At 40.8% G+C, this 26,152-nt stretch overlaps 1 pseudogene; it reads right to left on the reverse strand.

Annotated features, from left to right (window-relative positions):
- Positions 1-5,778: 5,778 nt before the first annotated feature.
- LOC148474541 (5S ribosomal RNA) lies at positions 5,779-5,898 on the reverse strand (annotated as a pseudogene).
- Between the last annotated feature and the right edge of the window lie 20,254 nt (positions 5,899-26,152).

The following is a 26,152-nucleotide window of genomic DNA, read 5'->3' on the forward strand; positions in this document are numbered from 1 at the left end:
TACAGCACCCTTTAACGGTCAAGCCACCCGGCCCTTTACTTATGACACAGGCGCACGCTTGGCACTACTTTGTTGATGCACGTGCGGCTACTGCGCACACAAATCACAAACACAGAAAATATATTATTTTTTTAGCACTTGGGGGGAGCACCCCTGATGGACAGAGCACCCCCTGGACAACACTACAGCACCCCTTTAGGACTGGGACACTGCACAGGACTTTGGAGTGGACACAGCCCCTATGGAGAACTGACTGCACAACACAGTCCAGCCAGCCCCTATGGACTTTGAAGTAGTGGACACAGCCCCTATTAACAACAGCAGCACAGCTCAACACAGCCAGCCCCTATGGACTTTGAAGTAGTGGACAACATCAGCACTACACTACACTACACTACACAGCCCTAACTCCCACCCTCCCTCTTCACTGTCCACAGCCGAGTGAGAAAATGGCGCCGACGCGGGTACCTTATATAGGATCCAAAACCCGCGAGACTCGGATGGCGGGATGATGACGTTTTGCCTCGATTTCAGATCCGAGTCAGGCGGGAAAAGTCGAGCCTGACTCGGATCTGCCTCGGATCGGGGGGGCTCGGGGGGGTTCGGATTTCAGAAATCCGAACCCGCTCACCCCTACTTCAAGCACTTCCTGGAGATGACGTGCGCAAGTGGGCATCTTATGAATGCCTGGTGGGCATATGCATACACATAGTGATCGCATGCCAAGGCATAGTGGGCGTGCTAATGCCTTGCCGTATGATCGCCTGCCTTGCTGGGCATGCGCTGGATTTGCATACGCATCGAGCAAGCGTTCGCATCTATCGAGAGGGTCTGAATGAGATCCAATGAGCAATGACTATAGGCACAGTCATATTTATTCGGATTCAGTATGATTTATCGCCGGCCGCATGTTCAAATCCCGACAGCGGAATCCTGCCAGCAGTGAAAATCCCATTCGGTGAAAGGTGAAGTACTCACTAACCTATTCTACCCCCTATTCCACATACCTTCGATCGGTAAGCCGGGTGTTGGTTTCCCAGCATAGGGAATATGACAGGCGCTGGGATGTCGACGCCTGTCATTTAACCCTTCCCGGGATTATACAGTCGGGAGGCCGGCAGTCGGAATTTCGTCCATCGGCTTCCTGACTGTTACACATTTATTCCTATTCCAATACAGCTGAAATTGAGTAACTATAGTAAATATCACTGCGGTTGTTGTTGATGTAAATAGTAGTTTGGTGATACATACACAGGTATGGTTATATTACAAGTAGGTCACTTGGAGAACTTGTATTCCTGAGTACCTACAGCAGTAGTAGGCAGATTTCTCTATTTCCCGGGTAGCTGATCTATTAGTTACTGCTGTGTCAGTCTTATTATACAGCATAGCCTCTGCCTATTCCCTGGCTGGATCTACTACTTCCCCATGAAGAGCAATACTTATGGAGATGGGATGTCTCTGGGCTAATCTCCCTCACACCTGCCTTCTCTCTGATGGGGAGAAAAAGTTATTTGTCTGTATATTTTGGTCAGGAATATTCATGTTCTATATTGGGCTATCACCACTCACTGCCTCCTCTCAGGGCTACTGTGCTGCAGAAACTGGAGCCCTGTTCACAACCATGGTAAACAGCTGGGCCGTAGCTAGGGTAGTGCGGCCGGTGCCATCACACAGGGCACCATAGGTCAGGGAGAGCTGTTTGGGCCTGTCAAATTTCTGTTTATTATCATTCTCACTTGTAGCTTCCTCTTATTTCATCCCCAGCATCTCCTGGCCTCCCCTATCTCTTCCCTGGCCCTTCCCCATGAGGCTATTCCCATTTTTTGGGTGCATTATGTCCCTTTGAAAAATTAGGGGGCGCCAATGCTCTTTCTGGCACAGGGAACCAAGAAGTCTAGTTACGGCTCTGGTAAACAGTTAATGGTCAGGCAATCACCCTCCTGACTAGCTGCAAATCATCTACCGTTACCTCAGAACATACTGGCTTACTTTTTAAAAAGCATTTCAGGGAGACTGTGAGTAAGGTGGTAAAGTGGGCGTGTCCTGCTACATCCGAGAGGCATGTCATAAAGATGACTTACATCCAAATGTAACTGAGCCCCAAAGCAGTTAGTAAGATCAACTTGTTGATGGAAACAAACTAATACTTTCAGGGCTTGCTCATGTATTGTGTATTACAAAGGGTTCCATATACAGTAGGTGTCCACGAGAAACCTTATATAAAAATGGATGTAGCCATAGGGATGTAAGTAAGTGTATGTGTGTGACAGTATGTATGCAAGTGTATATGTGTGACAGTATGTATGTAAGTGTATATGTGTGACAGTATGTATGCAAGTGTATATGTGTGACAGTATGTATGTAAGTGTATATGTGTGTGACAGTATGTATGTAAGTGTATATGTGTGACAGTATGTATGTAAGTGTATGTGTGTGTCAGTATGTATGTAAGTGTATGTGTGTGACAGTATGTATGTAAGTGTATGTGCATGACAGTATGTAAGTGTATATGTGTGACAGTATGTATGTAAGTGTATGTGTGTGACAGTATGTATGTAAGTGTATATGTGTGACAGTATGTATGTAAGTGTATATGTGTGTGACAGTATGTATGTAAGTGTATGTGTGTGACAGTATGTATGTAAGTGTATATGTGTGACAGTATGTATGTAAGTGTATATGTGTGACAGTATGTATGTAAGTGTATGTGTGTGACAGTATGTATGTAAGTGTATATGTGTGTAACAGTATGTATGTAAGTGTATATGTGTGACAGTATGTATGTAAGTGTATTTGTGTGACAGTATGTATGTAAGTGTATATGTGTGACAGTATGTATGTAAGTGTATGTGTGTGACAGTATGTATGTAAGTGTATATATGTGAAAGTATGTATGTGTGTGTGTGACAGTATGTATGTAAGTGTATGTGTGTGACAGTATGTATATAAGTGTATGTTTGTGACAGTATGTATGTAAGTGTATATGTGTGACTGTATGTATGTGTTGTCACGACCAGGGTTTCTCGGCATGGTAGTCACCGGGTATTACTTGTGAGGTCGTTATGGCGGGGGGTCTCTGGCAGCGGTGCTGGTGTTTGGCAAGGGGCATTGGCTGCGCGTGGTTCTGTGCTGGCACTTTGTCACTAGGCCTGGTGAGGACTGGTGGTGTTTACGTTCCGTTGGCATGGGCGCCGCCATCTTGGCTGCGGCCATGTGATTCCGGCTATCCAATCCTGGTTGTTCATGTGCTAATTCTAGCCAGTCACAGCGTGGCACTGAGTATTTAGGAAGGTCCAGAGCCTTCCTTCCTTTGCCAGTGCAATGTGTTTCTCAGCTGAGGCTGAGAGAGAGTACCTGTGCCTTACCTGCCTGTCTGTTTATGCTACTAGCCTGAACCTTGCCTGCCCCTACCTGCTGGACTTACCCTGCACCCTCCACATACCTTCCCACCTGCCTGAGTACCTGAACCTGTTGTTTTCTGCACCTTGCCTCCCTTCACTCCCAGCTGGACTTCATGACCTCAGCCTGCATTTGTTACAGCTCATCATACCTGAATTCAGTTACAGCTCACCATACCTGTATTCAGTTACAGCTCATCATGTCTGCATTCTGTTTTCAGCTCACCATACTTATACTGGACTGTTCCTGTCTGTCACTATCTGGACATTTTCTCATTAACCCCCACTACAGTTATCAAGTGCACTTTAGTGCTATACCTGGACTTTTTATTTTGCCATTCCCATGTCTTCTAAATCACTTATTAAAAACTCCACTTTTTCATTTAAGTCTGCTTCTGTGTCTGCTCCTATGACCACCCTGGTTCCACAACAAATTCAGAACCTCACATCATGTAAGTGTTGAAGAAATAGTGAAAAAGGTGAATTAACCCTAAAGCGACAAGTTTGCTAAACACATAAAATATCACTGCAATATATATTCAATATTACATCTAATTGATAAATATTAAGCAAATATAGTGTGCAACATGATTTCAATGAAAAATGTAAATACATTTAAGAGCCAAGCATTTGCGCCTAATGAATAAATAAATATCAGGTGGACCAAAAGTGCTAGTGCAGAAATAAATGAATATGTAGAAAATCTATAAAAAATAACAATTTAATAAATCACAATAAAAACACTCAAAAATACTAAAAAATAATGCAACACCTTAAGGATTAGCATATTTCCTTAGGGTACATTGATAACACTTATACAAATGTATAGCACCAACAGGCAGTATGAAGATTATTATAATAAATATTAATGAAAAAGAAATAGTTAATAATTATAGCAGCTTATCTGACGTAATATTTCAAAGTTCATGAGACATGCGGCAAAGACCCCTGACGCATTTCGTACTATGACTTCATCAAGGGGATGGTGTGTATGTGTGATAGTCCAATATTTATACCCCACTGGAAGTTTTATAGGGGTCAGAAGTCCGCATCACTTCCTGTATATCATATACATATAAGAATAGTATAAATTTGTATTCAGTCCGTTCATTGATTTACAACTTTTATATTTGGATGTTTTCTTATGAGAATATCAACATTACAAATATGTTAAAAAACGATATTATAAGGAACACTTCCGCCCTTACTGACTTGGCTTCCGCCCTTCTTATCTCTCATCACATCCGGTATTTGCAGCTATATGGGTCCAGAGCACGCGGTTTCCTAGGGTACGCATCTCTTTCCATGCAGAGGACGTCACTTCCGCCTCTGCTCACGTGTCACGCCATCACTGCCACCCTCCTCGGTCTCACATCAGCGATGGATGCCACCTCCACCTCTGCTCACATGACCCGCCATCACTGTTGCCCTCCTCGGTCTCGCGTCAGCGCTGGCCGTGTCACTGGTTGGACGTCACTTCCGCCCTCACTTATATGATGTTTTTCCACCCTTAAACTGTATTCACTTCTGGGTGCAGCATTACAAAAAGGCACTTCCGCCCTTATGTTGTGTATGTCAGAGATGACTTCCACCCATATCTAAATAAACAATCTTTTGAACAGGGTCAAACTCCAATTTAGGTCTAGAACTAAATAAATACAGTATTAGCATCAAATACCAACATATAGATTAAGTGAAAATAAACAATAAAGATTATAAAAAGAATCATACATATGCTTCATTGAAGTATTTCAGCACAATCTATAAACTATACACATCAACAAATAAGTAGAGTTAGAATACTGTGAGAATACTGTGCATGTATGAATATTAACATATATCTTTGGAAATAGATATTTAAGATTTTAATCACAGAATGCTGTATATGTGTATAGATATTCATAAATAGGTTATTTAAAGCAGTAATTGCACTTAAACCGGATGCCTGTGAAATGTTAAGCCATTTAAAATATTTGATACATAGTTTTTTGTCGTTGATGGTTTTAAGGTAAGTGCATAACTTTTCATAATAATCTTCGAAGAGGTACATATCTGCAGGGAGGGGCAAAAGTTGATGTTTTACAAGAATACAGTCCTTGGTCATCTTCTGGGAGGAGCATAATTAAATTTCACAAATTTCTTTCAGAATTCTTCTTGTCTTTGTTCCTGGGATGTGGATAACTTGCAACATCTAAGATTCCCAGGTTGTCTCCAATCATGGTATTGGTGCCTAGATGTGCTGGTATAATTGTTCATAGTGTACTTAACTCTGGTACCATTGATATCTTTTAAGTCAGAACTGGCTTTGTGGATGTGTTATGAATCACTTTTCAGGCAGTGACCAAATGTCTTAATTAGATTTTCGGACCACTAGGTAAATTTGCAGCACCAGGTATTCTCAAGAGGTTACCCTTCTTGGTACTGACCTGGCCCTAATCATGCTTTGCTTCCAAAATCGGACGGGATTGGGCTCACAAATGATGGTATGGCAGCAAATATAATCTGGATATGGTCAATACTGCCAAATTTTTTACCAAACCTGGTCTTTCCCCAAAACGGTTAACCTTAGGGGTATTGGTCAGGGCCATCCATACATGATGGAGGTATACTGGTAAATGGGAACTGAACTCATCACAAAAAAGGAGCAATTTCATAATACTCATTAAAGCCTTTAGTTATTAATGTGTCCAATTCGAATAACCAGAACATTTTTCTTCTTGATAGCAGATTGCCCAGATTTCCTACTCTTTCACCCAGGGTAACGTGTTCAATTGCTTTAAAGGTATTATCTTCAGGATTGGAGTTATGCTCTGTTAGAAAGTGTTTGGAAACTGCATGCCCCTCAACCTTATTCTTAACATTCCGGATGTGCTCTTGAATCCTCATTTTCAAAGGTCTCTTCATTTTTTCCCACGTACTTAAGTCCACATGTACATTTCAATTAATAAATAACCAACGTGGAATTGCAATTCATATAGTTCTTTATGGTATATTCTTTAGATCCATCCGAATTCGTAAACGATTTCCTTTGGGGGTGGAGGAATTTGCAAATGTTGCAATGGCCGCACTTATAGCTTCCATTGCATTTAAAGGTATTCACGGTTGGTTTCTCTTTATTCCTTAGCAGACTTGGTGCCAGTATATCTTTCAGATTCTTAGATTTTCTGTATACAATCTATGGTTTTGGTGGTAAAATCTTTCTCAAAATGGGATCCATCAGAAGAATATTCCAATTTTTCTTGAAGGATTTTTTTTATTTAATTCTCATACATATTGTATGTGGTAACAAACGGTAACATCTTTCTCTGTGGTTTGTCAGCCGTATATTGTAGTAGTTTTTTACTCTCTAAATTATTTCAATGAGATTTGATTCAAAAACTGCGCAAACACTCTGCATCGCTGCCTGTAAATAATCAATGAGGACCCTCCACAAAATCCTCTAAATAAGTCAACAATCAAAAAAAAAATAGTGATAATTCACAATGGCGCTAATCACAGTCAATGGTAGGGAATTTTCAAAAGGCAAGATGTTCTTACACTTTGTCAGTTTTTTAAAGATGAATCTTCATTATTCCAAAGAAAACACCAAAGTTCTCCAAATAATGCGTATCTTCAAACTTCTTTTCCAAGATTTTTCTCTCAAATATAAAGAGACCAGAGAGACATAGGGTAATACTGTAAAACATCAAGAAATTAAGTTTTATTAAAAAAACACACTCACATTTAAACAAACGATAATAAGCATATCACACCATAAGGTGTAGTCAGGGGAATATTTCATGACTGGTTACCCTCCCAAATGGTGAATGGAGAGAATGGGATGTCCAGAGTTCCGATCTCCATCCTCCCACTTAGCTCCAGGGTTCCAAAACACAATGGAATAAATCCTCCCCAAAGACGGTCACCAACAGCTCAACGTGTTTCAGATTGATATTCTTCATCAGAAGCTTGGTGATAATGGTGATAGATCTCCCTATATATACCCTTACTAAGCAGTGTCTTTAAGCCAATTAAGTCAAGCTGAGTTCCACTTTTGGTGCCAAACATAAACGGGAAATTATGTCATCGACTCTCGCTATGCATTCCGGTAACCCTAGCCGGAAATAGTCATATCGCGGCTGGCCAGAAGTGGTCACATCGCGTCAGCTTACAGAGTTTCCCAGAGGCCCATCCTATGCTACGTCCTCCCAAGGCTAAACCAGAAATTGTCATACATTCTGCCGGAAAAAGATGGCCGCCGGACATGAAATACTTGTTGTCATGGTTTAGCTTGCATTCCAGAGAATCCCGGACATCCATTAAATAAAAAAGGATCTATCTTTCCAAAATTGCATTAAAAGCATCCATCAAATGAATAAATAGATATAGAGGAAGTTCATATTGTCCATTCCACAAATGTCCATATAAAATAAAATAATTGAGAATAAAAATAGGTTACTTATAAAACAATATGTGGAAACAAAAATTTATAAAAAAACAATTCATAAAGTGTAGAGGACATGAATATGTATAAATATAGAAGACATGAATATTGGAAACATGAATATATAAAGAATATAGAAGGCATGAATATTGGAGACATAAATATATGAAATATACAGAAAAGGGACAGCTAATAGACTTCATAAAAAAACTCATAAAAATGTAAAATACAAAAGTAGTTATCATAAAAACCATTTAATGTCGAAGTCTCCATTGAGACCTTTGGGGACCAGAGATTTTAATTTATAGATCCAGCTCAATTATGCTTGTGCGAGCCTTATTTCAATATTTTTACATCTCCAGGTTGCATTAACCGTTTGAATCCTCCAAAATGCCTGTAGGTTACTCGGATTACAATTGTGCTTAGATTTAAAATTAGAAGGGACTGTGTGGGTGTCAAGACCCTTTCTTATATTATATATATGCTCAGATAGGTGAGTCTTTAAATTACGTGATGTTTTCCTACATATACAAATCCGCAATTACATTTGTAATGCATATATTACATTTTTGGAATTACATGTTATAAAGTCTTTTATTGGGTACTTGACTCCATCAACTACAAATTCTTTTATTTTACTATTCCATCTCACAGTTCTACACATAAGGCATAATCCACATCTGTGGAAACCTGCACTCCTTGTACTTGTCTGTTTATTTTCTTCAATGGAACTACTTTATCTTTTAAAGTTTTAGACTTCTTATAAATAAAACATGGTTTATCAGGTAAAACCTTACCAATAATTGGATCTCTTTTCAATATTTTCCAATTTCTCTTAAAAATTGTTTCTACTTCTTTGTATTTAGAATTAAAATTACTAATAAAAGACCATTGAATATCAGATGGTTTCTTGACTATTTTCTCTTCTTTTTCTTTTATTAAATCCTTTCTTTCCATTCTACTAACTCTTTCTTGTGCTTTATCTAACAAGTAATTTTCATAACCTTTTTCTTTGAAGTGGTTCCCCATTTCTTCCACTTGAATTTCACAGATGTCCTTTTCAGTGCAATTACATTTAACTCTCATAAATTGGCTAAAAGGAATTCTGTCGAGCCAATTTTTATGATGCTGACTAGTTTTTTCAATATAACTATAACAGTCAGTGTTCTTTCTCTGAATTTGTGTATGGAGAATAACTTCCTTTACATATATACATAAATTTAAAAATACAACCTCATTAGTACTAATATTAAAGACCAATTTGATATTAGAATCACTGGCATTTAATTGATGACAAAACTTTTGTAACAATTCATTTATTCCACTCCAAATGAATAATATGTCATCTATATACCGATGCCATAAGACCAGGTTCGCTCCCAGCATGCCACCCTGCCAAATTGTATGACATGAATGCCATAAGTAGGTTGGCGTAACTGGGAGTGAACTTGGTCCCCATGGCAGTACCGATTAATTGTATAAAATACGATCCATTAAAGTAAAAATAATTATTACTTAAAAGAAATCCTATGCCTTCCAAAATAAATTCTCGTAATTCCATAGAGTACTCAGAAGTATTTAAAATATAGGATACAGCTTGTATGCCTTTCTCTTTATTAAAAATTGTATATAGTGTTCAGACATCTGCAATAACAAGAATAAAATTGCTTTGCCACTCTATATTTTCCAACTTTCTGAGAGCATCGCTTGTATCTTTCAGATAATGGGATCCATCAGAAGAATATTCCAATTTTTATTGAAGGGATTTTATTTATTTAATTCTCATGCATATTGTATGTGGTTACAAATGGTACCATCTGCTTGCTCTGTGGTTTGTCAGCTGTATATTGTAATAGTTTTTTTCTCTCTAAATTATTTGTCTTCTGCATAGCTGTCACTATCGTTGTTTCAGGATATTTTTTCTCTGAACCTATTAGCATAGATTTCCAGTTGTTAATTGCACACTACAGCATCACTGCATTTACGTTTTATTCTGTACAATATTTATTTTCCATTTATCTAGATGACAGCACTTGAAATGCAGATAACTGTTTGCATTAATTTCTTTTATAAAATTTTTTGTACAAACTTTGGGCCTGATTTAGAGACGGACGTTATTTGCGGACGCTCGCCCAGAAAAAGGGGCTGGCTATTTAAATGAAGTGCTCGCTCTTTGCGGTCTGTTGACGCCTCTATGTCTGAATGAGCGAACAAAACATGCCGCTGCTCTTTTGATAAAAACGCCCCCTGGCCGCTCGCATCGTACATCATCTCCGGTATTTATTAGGTTAATCGAGTACATCGAACGGCGTATGAACTGCTCGCTATTCTTGTGGTAGCATTTTCCTACCGCAATCATGCGAGCAGTTCTGGCTAAAAGACAACCAAGTGACGTGGTCGATGACGCTGCTTTGTTAATTATGCACACCCATTAAACGCCTGTTTTGACTGTTTGGCACACCTGCATTCAGATCTCCACTCCCCGTTTTCATGCACCTTCCCCTGTTACCACCCACAAACGCCTCATCCTGTCACTCAAATTAGCAGGCATTCGCTATTTTGCGAGCACAAGAATTTCGACCGCACTGACTGGTTCGCACATGTGTATTACAACCCGTACGCATGCGCAGATGTCCGAACATCACTCGGAACGAACAAGCGGCCGCTTATGAGCGGCTCTGAATCATGCCCTTTGTCATCTGTTGCCGTAAGAATCAAATCTAAAAACTCAATACTTGAGTTGTTAAAATTGGACGTATATTTAAGATTCATATTGATATTTAAAATGTGTAATAAAAAATTGTTAAAACTTTCTTCTGAACCTTCCCATATAATTAAAATATCATCAATATACCTTTTATAAAAAATTATATTGTCTTTGAAAGGGTTGTTACTGTATACATAGTACTTTTCCAACATCCCATGAACAAATTTGTGAAGCTTGGTGCAAAAGTTCCACATACTTGCCGAAAAAATCCTGTGTGTGTGTGGGTATATATATATATTTATATATATATATATATATATATACGACAGGCTCAATCCACGGCACTCAACCATCTGGCTTGTCCTTGGTATGTGACCACACCATCTACATAAAAAATATCATACAAACTCGGCACTCACATGCTTTTCAAACTGCAACTCCTTTGAACATAGGGAATGTTGGTTCCAAAATATTGCAAAAATTTGTTAAGCTGGCCACCGCTTCATGGACATTCCCATCTAGCCAGTCCCTACACTGATTCTCAGATAAATGAACTTGATCTGCCATCTTGGGCTCAAGCTTGCATACATTTTAAACATGAAACTGGGTCCTGCCTTAAAGAGACAGGACCACACCCAGGGCTATCAGTTAATAAGCACCTGGAAAAAGAAAAAAGTTTGTCTTACATTTGAAAAACAGGGTGCCCTAGCAAGTGTGACCACAATATTTAAATAAACGACAGGCTCAATCCACGGCACTCAACCATCTGGGGTGCCCTTGGTATGTGACCACACCATCTACATAAAAAATATCATACAAGCTCGGCACTCACATGCTTTTCAAACTGCAACTCCTTTGAACATAGGGAATGTTGGTTCCAAAATATTGCAATAATTTGTTAAGCTGGCCACCGCTTCATGGACATTCCCATCTAGCCAGTCCCTACACTGATTCTCAGATAAATGAACTTGATCTGCCATCTTGGGCTCAAGCTTGCATACATTTTAAACATGAAACTGGGTCCTGCCTTAAAGAGACAGAACCACACCGAGGGCTATCAGTTAATAAGCACCTGAAAAAAGAAAAAGTTTGTCTTACATTTGAAAAACAGGGTGCCCTAGCAAGTGTGACCACAATATTTAAATAAACGACAGGCTCAATCCACGGCACTCAACCATCTGGGGTGCCCTTGGTATGTGACCACACCATCTACATAAAAAATATCATACAAGCTCGGCACTCACATGCTTTTCAAACTGCAACTCCTTTGAACATAGGGAATGTTGGTTCCAAAATATTGCAATAATTTGTTAAGCTGGCCACCGCTTCATGGACATTCCCATCTAGCCAGTCCCTACACTGATTCTCAGATAAATGAACTTGATCTGCCATCTTGGGCTCAAGCTTGCATACATTTTAAACATGAAACTGGGTCCTGCCTTAAAGAGACAGAACCACACCGAGGGCTATCAGTTAATAAGCACCTGGAAAAAGAAAAAAGTTTATCTTACATTTGAAAAACAGGGTGCCCTAGCAAGTGTGACCACAAAATTTAAATAAATGACAGGCTCAATCCACGGCACTCAACCATCAGGGGTGCCCTTGGTGTGTGACCACACCATCTACATAAAAAATATCATACAAACTCGGCACTCACATGCTTTTCAAACTGTAACTCCTTTGAACATAGGGAATGTTGGTTCCAAAATATTGCAATAATTTGTTAAGCTGGCCACCTCTTCACAGTCATTCCCATCTTTTTCCATGTGCTTATTAACTGATAGCCCTGGGTGTGGTCCTGTCTCTTTAAGGCAGGACCCAGTTTCATGTTTAAAATGTATGCAAGCTTGAGCCCAAGATGGCAGATCAAATTCATTTATCTGAGAATCAGTGTAGGGACTGGCTAGATGGGAATGACCGTGAAGCGGTGGCCAGCTTAACAGATTATTGCAATATTTTGGAACCAACATTCCCTATGTTCAAAGGAGTTGCAGTTTGAAAAGTATGTGACTGCCGAGTTTGTATGATATTTTATATATATATATATATATATATATATACTCTGCTGTATGGCGGCACTCACGGCGACTAATCACAAATTACAACAAGCTCTCATGTGTAGATCAACGTTTCATGAAGCTTTACTTCATTTCGTCAGGATATATATATACGGGGTATAGTTGAGATGGGAGGAAAGGGTGATGAACAGAGGTGGAAAGGAGGAAAGGGGGGGAAATGGGTGAGATGGGAGGAAGGGGGATGAACTGAGGTGGACAGGAGGAAAGGGGGACAAACAGGGGAATGCAGTAGAGAGAGCTGTGTTATTTTATTATTTAACACTATAAGAAATTTTTTTAGTTAAACTTACCCAGAGTGCCTGCTCTGTCTTAGCTGGGTCATTTTCCTTCCCCTGATTTCAGAGGCAGAAGACCAGTGTCCAGCATTGTCACCCCATGGATCTCACTTGGGAGGTGGAATGAGTGTAAGTTTGGAGACTGGCTGCAATGCCCACTGCAGGGTGTGCGGGTCAGAGGGGGCTGGCTACACAGTGGGGGGGTGCAAAGGAGGCAGAGGCTGGATCAGCACATGCTGCAGGGATGGAGGGCAGACTACACTGCAGGGGTTAGGGGTTAGCTGTAATGGAGAAGGAGGAGGCTGGCTACTGCACTCACTGTCACTGTGGTGAAAGGGGGTCCGGCTACAATGCAGGGTGTAACTGTAATGGAGGAGGAGGCTGGCGGCAGGGGCTGGTTACAGCAGTGCAGGCTCAGGGGGGCTTAGCGGAGGAGGTTGGCTTTGCTCACTGTGGTTGGCTTGCTCACAGCAGCTCATAATGCATGCACCACACACAGGTGTGGAGATGATTGGAGGTGAGGATTAGATGGAGCAGGAAGTGGAGCTGCACTGCAGCAGTGACTAGACCCCCAGGCTCTCAACTGAAAGATTGCAGCTAGACTTCTTTCTCCCCCCGCATAGTAGAATCAGGGTCCCGACCATGCTGCTGCTGCTGCTATCCTGCCTGTGTGTGTGTCCGATTCTGGCCGGTGCCAGCAGCAGAAGTTCACCACAGCACAGGAGGTTATCTACTGGGCCAGATATCAGGGGGCCTGACCATGGGCCCCTTGGGACCTGACGGGCCCTTGGCAGGTGACTAAGTTGCCTAATGGTAAAACCGGGCCTGCATCCACTCCAGCCATATGCCTTGAGGCCCAGACTAACTGGAAGTGCCGCAACTCAGTCCACTGTAAGGAGCTGCAGAATCAGTTTAGCTGTGTGTAAATTGCATGTTGCTGTTCACAGCCGGGTTAGGACGCCTGCCTCTATGTGATGCCCTACTCTGCCTAGTAACCAGCATATCTATAGACCAGCCCAGGTCTCATCATCATTCAGTCAAATCACAGTACTACTGTTTCATCTTCCCTCTATCACATCACAGTACTACTGTCTCATCATCCCTCTATCACATCACAGTACTACTGTCTCATCATCCCTCTATCACATCACAGTATTACTGTCTCAACATCCCTCTATCACATCACAGTACTACTGTCTCATCATCCCTCTATCACATCACAGTACTAGTGTCTCATCACCCCTCTTTCACATCACAGTATTAATGTCTCATCATCCCTCTATCACATCACATTACTACTATCCCATCATCATTCTATCACATCACATTACTACCGTCTCATCATCCCACTATCACATCACAGTACTACTGTCTCATCATCCCTCTATCACATCACATTACTACTGTCTCATCATCCCTCTATAACATCACAGTACTACTGTCTCATCATCCTTCTATCACATCACAGTACAACTGTCTCATCATCCCTCTATCACATCACATTACTACTGTCTCATCATCCCTCTATAACATCACAGTACTTCTGTCTCATCATCCCTCTATCACATCACAGTACTACTGTCTCATCATCCTTCTATAACATCACAGTACTACTGTCTCATCATCCTTCTATCACATCACAGTACAACTGTCTCATCATCCCTCTATCACATCACATTACTACTGTCTCATCATCCCTCTTTCATATCATAGTAATACTGTCTCATCATCCATCTGTCACATCACATTACTACTGTCTCATCATCCCTCTATAACATCACAGTACTACTGTCTCATCATCCTTCTATCACATCACAGTACAACTGTCTCATCATCCCTCTTTCACATCATAGTACTACTGTCTCATCATCCTTCTATCACATCACAGTACTACTGTCTCATCATCCATCTGTCACATCACAGTACTACTGTCTCCTCATCCCTCTGTCACATCACAGTACTACTGTCTCATCATCCCTCTTTCACATCATAGTACTACTGTCTCATCATCCCTCTATAACATCACATTACTACTGTCTCATCATCCCTCTATAACATCACATTACTACTGTCTCATCATTCCTCTATGACATCACATTACTACTGTCTCATCATTCCTCTATGACATCACATTACTACTGTCTCATCATCCCTCTATAACATCACAGTACTACTGTCTCATCATCCCTCTATCACATCACATTACTACTGTCTCATCATTCCTCTATGACATCACATTACTACTGTCTCATCATCCCTCTATAACATCACATTACTACTGTCTCATCATTCCTCTATCACATCACAGTACTACTGTCTCATCATCCCTCTATAACATCACAGTACTACTGTCTCATCATCCCTCTATTGCATCACAGTACTACTGTCTCATCATCCCTCTATCACATCACAGTACTACTGTCTCATCATCCCTCTATAACATCACAGTACTACTGTCTCATCATTCCTCTATGACATCACATTACTACTGTCTCATCATCCCTCTATAACATCACATTACTACTGTCTCATCATCCCTCTATAACATCACATTACTACTGTCTCATCATTCCTCTATCACATCACAGTACTACTGTCTCATCATCCCTCTATAACATCACAGTACTACTATCTCATCATTCCTCTATGACATCACATTACTACTGTCTCATCATTCCTCTATCACATCACAGTACTACTGTCTCATCATCCCTCTATTGCATCACAGTACTACTGTCTTATCATCCCTCTATCACATCACAGTACTACTATCTCATCATCCCTCTATCACATCACAGTACTACTGTCTCATCATCCCTCTATCACATCACAGTACTACTGTCTCATCATCCCTCTATCACATCACAGTACTACTGTCTCATCACCCCTCTATCACATCACAGTACTACTGTCTAATCATCCCTCTATCACATCACAGTACTACTGTCTCATCAACATCACAGTACTACTGTCTCATCATTCCTCTATCACATCACAGTACTATTGTCTCATCACCCCTCTATCACATCACAGTACTACTGTCTCATCATTCCTCTATCACATCACAGTACTACTGTCTCATCATCCCTCTATAACATCACTGTACTACCGTCTCATCTTTCCTCTATCACATCACAGTACTACTGTCTCATCATCCCTCTATAACATCACAGTACTACTGTCTCATCATCCCTCTATCACATCACAGTACTACTGTCTCATCACCCCTCTATAACATCACAGTACTACTGTCTCATCATCCCTCTATCACATCACATTACTACTGTCTCACCATTCCTCTATCACATCACAGTACTACTGTCTCATCATCCCTCTATAACGTCACAGTACTACTATCTCATCATCCCTCTATTATATCACATTACTACTGTCTCATCATTCCTCTATCACATCACAGTACTACTGTCTCATCATCCCTCTATCACATCACAGTACTACTTTCTCTTCATCCCTCTATAACATCACAGTACTATTGTCTCATCATCCTTCTATCACATCACAGTACTACTGTCTCATCATCCCTCTATCACATCACAGTACTACTTTCTCTTCATCCCTCTATAACATCACAGTACTATTGTCTCATCATCCCTCTATCACATCACAGTACAACTGTCTCATCATCCCTCTATCACATCACTGTACTACTGTCTCATCATCCCTCTATCACATCACAGTACAACTGTCTCATCATCCCTCTATCACATCACAGTACTACTGTCTCATCATCCATCTGTCACATCACATTACTACTGTCTCATCATCCCTCTTTCACATCATAGTAATACTGTCTCATCATCCATCTGTCACATCACAGTACTACTGCCTCCTCATCCCTCTATCACATCACAGTACTACTGTCTCATCATCCCTCCATCACATCAAATTTTTACTGTCTCATCATCCCTCTTTCACATCATAGTAATACTGTCTCATCATCCATCTGTCACATCACATTACTACTGTCTCCTCATCCCTCTATCACATCATAGTACTACTGTCTCATCATCTCTCTGTCACATCACATTACTACTGTCTCATCATCCCTCTATCACATCACATTACTAATGTCTCATCATCCCTCTATCACATCACATTACTACTGTCTCATCATCCCTCTATCACATCACATTACTACTGTCTCATCATTCCTCTATCACATCACAGTACTACTGTCTCATCATCCCTCTATAACATCACAGTACTACTGTCTCACCATCCCTCTATCACATCATCACTACTGTCTCATCATTCCTCTATCACATCACAGTACTACTGTCTCATCATCCCTGTATAACATCACAGTACTACTGTCTCATCATCCCTCTATCACATCACAGTACTACTATCTCATCATCCCTCTATTACATCACATTACTACTGTCTCACCATCCCTCTATCACATCATTACTACTGTCTCATCATCCCTCTATAACATCACAGTACTGCTGTCTCCTAATCCCTCTATCACATCACAGTACTACTGTCTCATCATTCCTCTATCACATCACAGAACTACTGTCTCATCATTCCTCTATCACATCACAGTACTACTGTCTCATCATCCCTCTATCACATCACAATACTACTGTTTCATCATCCATCTATCACATCACAGTACTACTGTCTCATCGTCCCTCTTTCACATCACAGTACTACTGTCTCATCATCCATCTGTCAAATCACAGTTCTACTGTCTCATCATCCCTCTATCACATCACATTACTACTGTCTCATCATCCCTCTATCACATCACAGTACTACTGTCTCATCATCCCTCTATCACATCACGGTACTACTGTCTTATCATCCCTCTTTCACATCACAGTACTACTGTGTCATCATCCCTCTATCACATCACAGTACTACTGCCTCATCATCCCTCTATCACATCACAGTACTACTGTCTCATCATCCCTCTTTCACATCACAGTACTACTGTGTCATCATCCCTCTATCACATCACAGTACTACTGTCTCATTATCCCTGTATCACATCACAGTACTACTGTCTCATCATCCCTGTATCACATCATAGTACTACTGTCTCATCTTCCCTCTATCACATCACAGTACTACTGTCTCATCATCCCTCTATCACATCACAGTACTACTGTCTCATCATCCCTCTATCACATCACAGTACTACTATCTCATCATCCCTCTATTACATCACATTACTACTGTCTCACCATCCCTCTATCACATCATTACTACTGTCTCATCATCCCTCTATAACATCACAGTACTGCTGTCTCCTAATCCCTCTATCACATCACAGTACTACTGTCTCATCATTCCTCTATCACATCACAGTACTACTGTCTCATCATTCCTCTATCACATCACAGTACTACTGTCTCATCATCCCTCTATCACATCACAATACTACTGTTTCATCATCCATCTATCGCATCACAGTACTACTGTCTCATCGTCCCTCTTTCACATCACAGTACTACTGTCTCATCATCCATCTGTCACATCACAGTTCTACTGTCTCATCATCCCTCTATCACATCACATTACTACTGTCTCATCATCCCTCTATCACATCACAGTACTACTGTCTCATCATCCCTCTATCACATCACGGTACTACTGTCTCATCATCCCTCTTTCACATCACAGTACTACTGTGTCATCATCCCTCTATCACATCACAGTACTACTGTCTCATCATCCCTCTATCACATCACAGTACTACTGTCTCATCATCCCTCTTTCACACCACAGTACTACTGTGTCATCATCCCTCTATCACATCACAGTACTACTGTCTCATTATCCCTGTATCACATCACAGTACTACTGTCTCATCATCCCTGTATCACATCATAGTACTACTGTCTCATCTTCCCTCTATCACATCACAGTACTACTGTCTCATCATCCCTCTATCACATCACAGTACTACTGTCTCATCATCCCTCTATCACATCACAGTACTACTGTCACATCATCCCTCTATCGCATCACAGTACTACTGTCTCATCATCCGTGTATCACATCACTGTACTACTGTCACATCCTCCCTCTATCACATCACAGTACTACTGTCACATCCTCCCTCTATCGCATCACAGTACTACTGTCTCATCATCCCTCTATCGCATCACAGTACTACTGTCTCATCATCCCTCTTTCACATCACAGTACTACTGTGTCATCATCCCTCTATCACATCACAGTACTACTGTCTCATTATCCCTGTATCACATCACAGTACTACTGTCTCATCATCCCTCTATCACATCACAGTACTACTGTCTCATCATCCCTCTATCACATCACAGTACTACTTTCTCATCATCCCTCTATCACATTACAGTACTACTGTCTCATCATCCCTCTATCACATCACAGTACTACTTTCTCATCATCCCTCTATCACATCACAGCACTACTGTCTCATCATCCCTCTATCACATCACAGTATTACTGTCTCATCATCCCTCTATCACATCACATTACTACTGTCTCATCATCCCTCTATCACATAACATTACTACTATCTCATTATCCCTCTATCACATCACAGTACTACTGTCTCATCATCCCTCTATCACATCACAGTACTACTGTCTCATCATCCCTCTATCACATCACAGTATTACTGTCTCGTCATCCCTCTATCACATCACAGTACTATTGTCTCATCACCCCTCTATCACATCACAGTACTACTGTCTCATCATCCCTCTGTCACATCACATTACTACTGTCTCAGCATTCCTCTATCACATCACAGTACTACTGTCTCATCATCCCTCTATAACATCACAGTACTACTGTCTCATCATCCCTCTATTACATCACATTACTACTGTCTCATCATTCCTTTATCACATCACAGTACTACTGTCTCATCATCCCTCTATCACATCACAGTACTACTTTCTCTTCATCCCTCTATAACATCACAGTACTATTGTCTCATCATCCTTCTATCACATCACAATACTACTGTCTCATCATCCCTCTATCACATCACAGAACAACTGTCTCATCATCCCTCTATCACATCACAGTACTACTGTCTCATCATCCATCTGTCACATCACATTAATACTGTCTCATCATCCATCTGTCACATCACAGTACTACTGTCTCCTCATCCCTCTATCACATCACATTACTACTGTCTCCTCATCCCTCTATCACATCACATTACTACTGTCTCCTCATCCCTCTATCACATCACATTACTACAGTCTCATCATCCCTCTATCACATCACATTACTACTGTCTCCACATCCCTCCATCACATCAAATTTTTACTGTCTCCTCATCCCTCTATCACATCATAGTACTACTGTCTCATCATCTCTCTGTCACATCACATTACTACTGTCTCATCATCCCTCTATCACATCACATTACTACTGTCTCATCATCCCTCTATCACATCACATTACTACTGTCTCATCATCCCTCTATCACATCACATTACTACTGTCTCCTCATTCCTCTATCACATCACAGTACTACTGTCTCATCATCCCTCTATAACATCACATTACTACTGTCTCACCATCCCTCTATCACATCATTACTACTGTCTCATCATTCCTCTATCACATCACAGTACTACTGTCTCATCATCCCTCTATAACATCACAGTACTACTGTCTCATCATCCCTCTATCACATCACAGTACTACTGTCTCATCATCCCTCTATCACATCACAGTACTACGGTCTCATAATCCCTCTATCACATCACAGTACTACTGTCTCATCATTCCTCTATCACATCACAGTACTACTGTCTCATCATCCATCTATCACATCACAGTACTACTGTCTGATCGTCCCTCTTTCATATCACATTACTACTGTCTCATCATCCATCTGTCACATCACAGTACTACTGTATCATTATCCCTCTATCACATTACTACTGTCTCATCATCCCTCTATAACATCACAGTACTACTGTCTCACCATCCCTCTATCACATCATTACTACTGTCTCATCATTCCTCTATCACATCACAGTACTACTTTCTCTTCATCCCTCTATAACATCACAGTACTATTGTCTCATCATCCCTCTATCACATCACAGTACAACTGTCTCATCATCCCTCTATCACATCACTGTACTACTGTCTCATCATCCCTCTATCACATCACAGTACAACTGTCTCATCATCCCTCTATCACATCACAGTACTACTGTCTCATCATCCATATGTCACATCACATTACTACTGTCTCATCATCCCTCTTTCACATCATAGTAATACTGTCTCATCATCCATCTGTCACATCACAGTACTACTGTCTCCTCATCCCTCTATCACATCACAGTACTACTGTCTCATCATCCCTCCATCACATCAAATTTTTACTGTCTCATCATCCCTCTTTCACATCATAGTAATACTGTCTCATCATCCATCTGTCACATCACATTACTACTGTCTCCTCATCCCTCTATCACATCATAGTACTACTGTCTCATCATCTCTCTGTCATATCACATTACTACTGTCTCATCATCCCTCTATCACATAACATTACTACTGTCTCATCATCCCTCTATCACATCACATTACTACTGTCTCATCATCCCTCTATCACATCACATTACTACTGTCTCATCATTCCTCTATCACATCACAGTACTACTGTCTCATCATCCCTCTATAACATCACAGTACTACTGTCTCACCATCCCTCTATCACATCATTACTACTGTCTCATCATTCCTCTATCACATCACAGTACTACTGTCTCATCATCCCTGTATAACATCACAGTACTACTGTCTCATCATCCCTCTATCACATCACAGTACTACTGTCTCATCATCCCTCTATCACATCACATTACTACTGTCTCATCATCCCTCTATCACATCACAGTACTACTATCTCATCATCCCTCTAATACATCACATTACTACTGTCTCACCATCCCTCTATCACATCATTACTACTGTCTCATCATCCCTCTATAACATCACAGTACTGCTGTCTCCTAATCCCTCTATCACATCACAGTACTACTGTCTCATTATTCCTCTATCACATCACAGTACTACTGTCTCATCATTCCTCTATCACATCACAGTACTACTGTCTCATCATCCCTCTATCACATCACAATACTACTGTTTCATCATCCATCTATCACATCACAGTACTACTGTCTCATCGTCCCTCTTTCACATCACAGTACTACTGTCTCATCATCCATCTGTCACATCACAGTTCTACTGTCTCATCATCCCTCTATCACATCACATTACTACTGTCTCATCATCCCTCTATCACATCACAGTACTACTGTCTCATCATCCCTCTATCACATCACGGTACTACTGTGTCATCATCCCTCTTTCACATCACAGTACTACTGTGTCATCATCCCTCTATCACATCACAGTACTACTGTCTCATCATCCCTCTATCACATCACAGTACTACTGTCTCATCATCCCTCTTTCACATCACAGTACTACTGTGTCATCATCCCTCTATCACATCACAGTACTACTGTCTCATTATCCCTGTATCCCATCACAGTACTACTGTCTCATCATCCCTGTATCACATCATAGTACTACTGTCTCATCTTCCCTCTATCACATCACAGTACTACTGTCTCATCATCCCTCTATCACATCACAGTACTACTGTCACATCATCCCTCTATCGCATCACAGTACTACTGTCTCATCATCCGTGTATCACATCACTGTACTACTGTCACATCCTCCCTCTATCACATCACAGTACTACTGTCACATCCTCCCTCTATCGCATCACAGTACTACTGTCTCATCATCCCTCTATCACATCACAGTACTACTGTCTCATCATCCCTCTTTCACATCACAGTACTACTGTGTCATCATCCCTCTATCACATCACAGTACTACTGTCTCATTATCCCTGTATCACATCACAGTACTACTGTCTCATCATCCCTCTATCACATCACAGTACTACTGTCTCATCATCCCTCTATCACATCACGGTACTACTGTCTCATCATCCCTCTGTCACATCACAGTACTGCTATCTCATCATCCCTCTATCACATCACAGTACTACTTTCTCATCATCCCTCTATCACATTACAGTACTACTGTCTCACCATTCCTCTATCACATCACAGTACTACTGTCTCATCATCCCTCTATAACATCACAGTACTACTGTCTCATCATCCCTCTATTACATCACATTACTACTGTCTCATCATTCCTTTATCACATCACAGTTCTACTGTCTCATCATCCCTCTATCACATCACAGTACTACTTTCTCTTCATCCCTCTATAACATCACAGTACTATTGTCTCATCATCCTTCTATCACATCACAATACTACTGTCTCATCATCCCTCTATCACATCACAGAACAACTGTCTCAACATCCCTCTATCACATCACAGTACTACTGTCTCATCATCCATCTGTCACATCACATTACTACTGTCTCATCATCCATCTGTCACATCACAGTACTACTGTCTCCTCATCCCTCTATCACATCACATTAATACTGTCTCCTCATCCCTCTATCACATCACATTACTACTGTCTCCTCATCCCTCTATCACATCACATTACTACTGTCTCATCATCCCTCTATCACATCACATTACTACTGTCTCCTCATCCCTCCATCATATCAAATTTTTACTGTCTCCTCATCCCTCTATCACATCATAGTACTACTGTCTCATCATCTCTCTGTCACATCACATTACTACTGTCTCATCATCCCTCTATCACATCACATTACTACTGTCTCATCATCCCTCTATCACATCACATTACTACTGTCTCATCATCCCTCTATCACATCACATTACTACTGTCTCATCATTCCTCTATCACATCACAGTACTACTGTCTCATCATCCCTCTATAACATCACAGTACTACTGTCTCACCATCCCTCTATCACATCATTACTACTGTCTCATCATTCCTCTATCACATCACAGTACTACTGTCTCATCATCCCTCTATAACATCACAGTACTACTGTCTCACCATCCCTCTATCACATCATTACTACTGTCTCATAATTCCTCTATCACATCACAGTACTACTGTCTCATCATCCCTGTATAACATCACAGTACTACTGTCTCATCATCCCTCTATCACATCACAGTACTACTGTCTCATCATCCCACTATCACATCACATTACTACTGTCTCATCATCCCTCTATCACATCACAGTACTACTATCTCATCATCCCTCTATTACATCACATTACTACTGTCTCACCATCCCTCTATCACATCATTACTACTGTCTCATCATCCCTCTATAACATCACAGTACTGCTGTCTCCTAATCCCTCTATCACATCACAGTACTACTGTCTCATCATTCCTCTATCACATCACAGTACTACTGTCTCATCATTCCTCTATCACATCACAGTACTACTGTCTCATCATCCCTCTATCACATCACAATACTACTGTTTCATCATCCCTCTATCACATCACAGTACTACTGTCTCATCGTCCCTCTTTCACATCACAGTACTACTGTCTCATCATCCATCTGTCACATCACAGTTCTACTGTCTCATCATCCCTCTATCACATCACATTACTACTGTCTCATCATCCCTCTATCACATCACAGTACTACTGTCTCATCATCCCTCTATCACATCACGGTACTACTGTCTCATCATCCCTCTTTCACATCACAGTACTACTGTGTCATCATCCCTCTATCACATCACAGTACTTCTGTCTCATCATCCCTCTATCACATCACAGTACTACTGTCTCATCATCCCTCTTTCACATCACAGTACTACTGTGTCATCATCCCTCTATCACATCACAGTACTACTGTCTCATTATCCCTGTATCACATCACAGTACTACTGTCTCATCATCCCTGTATCACATCATAGTACTACTGTCTCATCTTCCCTCTATCACATCACAGTACTACTGTCTCATCATCCCTCTATCACATCACAGTACTACTGTCTCATCATCCCTCTATCACATCACAGTACTACTGTCACATCATCCCTCTATCGCATCACAGTACTACTGTCTCATCATCCGTGTATCACATCACTGTACTACTGTCACATCCTCCCTCTATCACATCACAGTACTACTGTCACATCCTCCCTCTATCGCATCACAGTATTACTGTCTCATCATCCCTCTATCACATCACAGTACTACTGTCTCATCATCCCTCTTTCACATCACAGTACTACTGTGTCATCATCCCTCTATCACATCACAGTACTACTGTCTCATTATCCCTGTATCACATCACAGTACTACTGTCTCATCATCCCTCTTTCACATCACAGTACTACTGTCTCATCATCCCTCTATCACATCACGGTACTACTGTCTCATCATCCCTCTGTCACATCACAGTACTGCTATCTCATCATCCCTCTATCACATCACAGTACTACTTTCTCATCATCCCTCTATCACATTACAGTACTACTGTCTCATCATCCCTCTATCACATCACAGTACTACTTTCTCATCATCCCTCTATCACATCACAGCACTACTGTCTCATCATCCCTCTATCACATCACAGTATTACTGTCTCATCATCCCTCTATCACATCACATTACTACTGTCTCATCATCCCTCTATCACATAACATTACTACTATCTCATTATCCCTCTATCACATCACAGTACTACTGTCTCATCATCCCTCTATCACATCACAGTACTACTGTCTCATCATCCCTCTATCACATCACAGTATTACTGTCTCGTCATCCCTCTATCACATCACAGTACTATTGTCTCATCACCCCTCTATCACATCACAGTACTAATGTCTCATCATCCCTCTGTCACATCACATTACTACTGTCTCAGCTTTCCTCTATCACATCACATTACTACTGTCTCATCATTCCTTTATCACATCACAGTACTACTGTCTCATCATCCCTCTATCACATCACAGTACTACTTTCTCTTCATCCCTCTATAACATCACAGTACTATTGTCTCATCATCCTTCTATCACATCACAATACTACTGTCTCATCATCCCTCTATCACATCACAGAACAACTGTCTCATCATCCCTCTATCACATCACAGTACTACTGTCTCATCATCCATCTGTCACATCACATTACTACTGTCTCATCATCCATCTGTCACATCACAGTACTACTGTCTCCTCATCCCTCTATCACATCACATTACTACTGTCTCCTCATCCCTCTATCACATCACATTACTA

The sequence above is a fragment of the Taudactylus pleione genome, unplaced genomic scaffold (assembly GCF_031769625.1).
Source record: "Taudactylus pleione unplaced genomic scaffold, aTauple2 ptg000834l, whole genome shotgun sequence".
Taxonomy (NCBI): Eukaryota; Metazoa; Chordata; class Amphibia; order Anura; family Myobatrachidae; genus Taudactylus; species Taudactylus pleione.